This window comes from Cornus florida, unplaced genomic scaffold (genome assembly GCF_030987335.1).
Source record: "Cornus florida cultivar Cherokee Brave unplaced genomic scaffold, ASM3098733v1 CherokeeBrave_3.0.0_Hap2_Chr10, whole genome shotgun sequence".
Taxonomy (NCBI): domain Eukaryota; kingdom Viridiplantae; phylum Streptophyta; class Magnoliopsida; order Cornales; family Cornaceae; genus Cornus; species Cornus florida.
Window position 1 is genome coordinate 30,028,969 of NW_026775580.1, and position 4,030 is coordinate 30,032,998.

The following is a 4,030-nucleotide window of genomic DNA, read 5'->3' on the forward strand; positions in this document are numbered from 1 at the left end:
CTTGAGAGGAAAAACGGAGGCACGTAATAGTTCTTGAGAGGAAAAACAAAGGGGAGCTTGAGAGGAAAATAGAGGGAAGCTTGAGAGATAACAAGGGAGGCTAAAGGAGGAAGGAAAGGATTACTCCTGGGTTAAACCAAGAGCAATGGAGGTGTTGAACGGTAGTTGAAAATCTTTCGAAAAACTCAGAGACGACATTGAAAGGTTTCAAACCAAAACCTAAAGGCAAGTCTCTATTATAACTCTTTTCCTTAAACTTGTGTTCTGTGCATTCCTAGGTAGACTCCAGGGATTAAATTAAATCTAAAATATTTCTTTTATGCATGTTTAAACTGTGGTTAATTTCGTTGAATTAAACTGGTTTGAGATTTCTTAAAGTTTCTAATTGAATCCTGCTATCGTTGATTGTAAACTTTGTTTAAATCTATGTCATTGATGCATAGCAGTGACTTATAATTAATCTGGGACATTGATTTAACTCTAAAACAAGTAATAAAAATGTTACAGAGGCTATGGGTATTGCCGGAGGCAAAGAAGACGAAGTAGAATCGGACAATGGCTCTTAAGGGAGAGAGAGCAGGCTCCCAAAAAGAGGGAGCCAGCTCCTCAAAGCAAGAGCTAGCTCCCACATGGAGGGAGCTGGATCCCAACTCCTTAGAGCCGGCTCCCAAGGGTGGGGAGATGGCTCCCAGTGTTTTGGAGTAGGCTCTCAAATTGTGAGAGCCTGCACTCGCCCTGAAACGCGTAGAATTGGGTTTTTAGGTGTTATTTAGGTTGTCTGGAGTATTTTTAAACTATTTAAATTGCTCTGAAGGATGTAGATAGCTGTGATGGACCTATGAAAACATTAGGAAGCATTATTACAATAATGTATTAAGGAATGGAACAACATAAAGTGGAAGAAAAACCTACAAGTGGAATATTGTTTGTCAACTTATTTGCTTACTAAAACTTAGCAAATCTTTGTATATGATTTAATAATATTTAATCACATTCTAACAGTGTTATAAGTGTAATGGATTATCTGGAAATAGCTGGTTAAATTGATGTTTTTAATATATCATAAACTGTATCAATTTATGGACTGTTGGAGAATTTAATTACTTACTATAATTCTAGCAATTTGTCTATGTATGATTTAAACAGTATTAATCATGTTTAAGCACTTGATAAACATAATTGACTATCTGAAACTGTAGTGTGCTTATATAGTGTTAATTGATGTTTTAACTGATTAGATTTCATCAATTATTGAATTTTTGGATTTATATGAAATTTACGTTTAGGAATTTCATTATAATGTGCTCAGTGATGGTTTTGATTATCATTATATTATTCTGGATTATAATTGGTAAACTGCTTATTTTGTTTGTCAATTGGATGGATATGGATAATTTAAATTGTTTATCATTACTCTAACAATTTAAATAGAGGTTTGATGATTATAATCATATACTGGATGCATAATAGGATCTTGTCTATATCTGATTTCTATTATGTTTGCCTCTGGATTTATTGGATGTTCAAATGAGTATGCATCATTAATGAATTATATGCATTATATGCACCGGTATGGGACGGTGGCATATTAGGGATGGATTAGATCAAAACTCTAAGTCCTACCTATTCATACATACGGAATGGATTAACTAAAACAGTTAAATCCTACATGGATGCATGTCTTGTCAAATAAAACAATTAAATGACATATCGGATGTTTGTTTTATTTTTCTATATTAGGAAGGATTATATATATATATATCATTATGGTACTATGATATGAGCTTGAGTCTCAGGATCATGGTTAGGGTGCGTATATCACCTAAGATAGATAACTGGACCTAATGATGTTTCCCTAGTATGTCTAGGCACATGACTATGTTATGTGCGTTTTGCATGTTACCTTCTACTCGGGTTGAGACAGAACTGTGGGCTAGTGAACGTCCTATAGTGTGTATGTATACATATATGGATTACTTTAGTTATTGTCGAGCTATCTAGGATGTATCTGCGTATCGGGTTTCTATATGGATTGTAGTATGATAGAACTTACATGTAGGCCTGACCCACTCTTATTTTTCAGATGTTCATCAGTTTCAGGCTTAAATCTTGATTGTGCTGAGCAGATACAGTAACTCACTCCTCTGACTACATAGGATTTCCTTTTATATTTTAGTTTGGATTATGGTTCTGTATTTTAATTTGGATTAGAATTATTAGGGGTCAACTAGATGGATTCCTAAGTTGTATGGATTTGAAAAGTTTAAATTCTATTAATGTATAATCTTTTGAGGATTTTTAATTTAGAATTCTTTTAGCTTTAAATTTATTTCTTAATTCTTTTGTATTCTTGCTTGTTTACATATTAATTGTCTGATATCTCTCAGATCTGTGCTCGGACTTGATTATTCGTGGCTCTAGAATCGAGGGGTATCATAGTTGGTTTACTCTATTTCATTCATAGTGGATTATGAGTTGGGTTTCACAGCCCCGAGGATGTTTCCCCCACACTGGAGGTTTTACCTCGTATATCTGGTGTGAGACAATCTTAGCATTTTATTTGAGATTCCATCACCGTACTTAAGATAAAAAGTTGTAGAAATCTCATAAGATGCAAATTCACCCCCCTCTCGGTATCTTCAATTGGTATCAGAGCGAAGGTCTACTTGTGTCAGGTTTCACCATGTGTAGAAAATGTCATAAATCATGGCAGATGAAAGTCAGGCTATTTATAACAAAGCTCTAGGATTTGATGGGATAGACTATGACTCATAGAATATTAGGATGGAGGCATTTTTAATGTCACAATCCTATCAGGTTTGGCAAGCTGCTACAACAGGAACTATTTTGCTCGATCCTGATAACCCCTCAACCATAGATAGAACAACTTTGTCAAATGATGGCAGAGCGAAGTAGGATCTATATTATGCATTGAAGCAACAGGAGTTCACCAGAGTGAAAAATTGTAAAAGTGCAAAAGAAATATAGGATTCTTTAAGAGCTGCTCATAAGGGAAACAATATTATTAAGGAAAACAAGATTCAGCTTCTTAAGGTTCAATACGAAAGATGTAAAATGGAAGAGAGGGAGAATGTGGCAGAGTACATGTTCAGAATTAATAAAATTGTCAACAATATTAGAGCTCATGGTGAAGACATAAAGGACTCAAAAGTGTGCAAAAAGATACTCAGGTTACTAACACCTAGATTCAATCCAAAAGTGACTTTTCTTGAAGATAAGGACATATCCAAAATGACTATTGATGACTTGCAAGCTGCTTTGACTGCCTATGAGATGAGGATTGGTGTTCAGACTCAATATAGAAGAGAAGCTGCTCTAAAGGCTAAGGAAATTGTGGAAGAAGAAGTTCAAAAATCTGATGGTGACTTATCTGATGATGAAGTAGCTTATCTAGATAAGAAATTCAAGAAGTTCAGGTTCAAGAAAAGAGGACAGTCACAGGGTCAAACTTGTTTTGGATGTGGAAAATATGGTCTCTTTATTGCAAGTTGTCCAAGTAACACAAGGGCTCAAACTTATAGAAACCAGAGATTTTCAACTACAGAAATAAAGGCAAGAAAAAGGCTTTCCTCACTGGTTAGGAATCCAGCTCCAAAGAAGAAGAAAAAAAAATTATTTCAGGGGATGAAAGAACCTATCTATTCATGGCTATTCACGAGCCTCCCTTATTTCAAATTAATGAAGAAGTAAATGGAGATAAAGAAGATGATCTTGATGAAGTCCTTGTTAAATGTGAAAGGCTTGCAAGAAAATGCAATTCACAGAAAAAAAGAATTGAAGCTAATCAGCCATAAGTTAGAAATAACTAAAAAGATACTCATGAAACATATCAAGGTAAAACTCTCTCTTTTCTATTCCATTTCCTTAATTGTGTGTCAGTGTACCAAAGACATGATAAGTGATACAAAATGGAGCACTAAAAGATGTAAAAAGGAATTGGCTATGGCATTAGAAGAAAGGTCCAAAAAGATGACTGATATTTGGACTAACTCAACTAAGAAAATTGGAA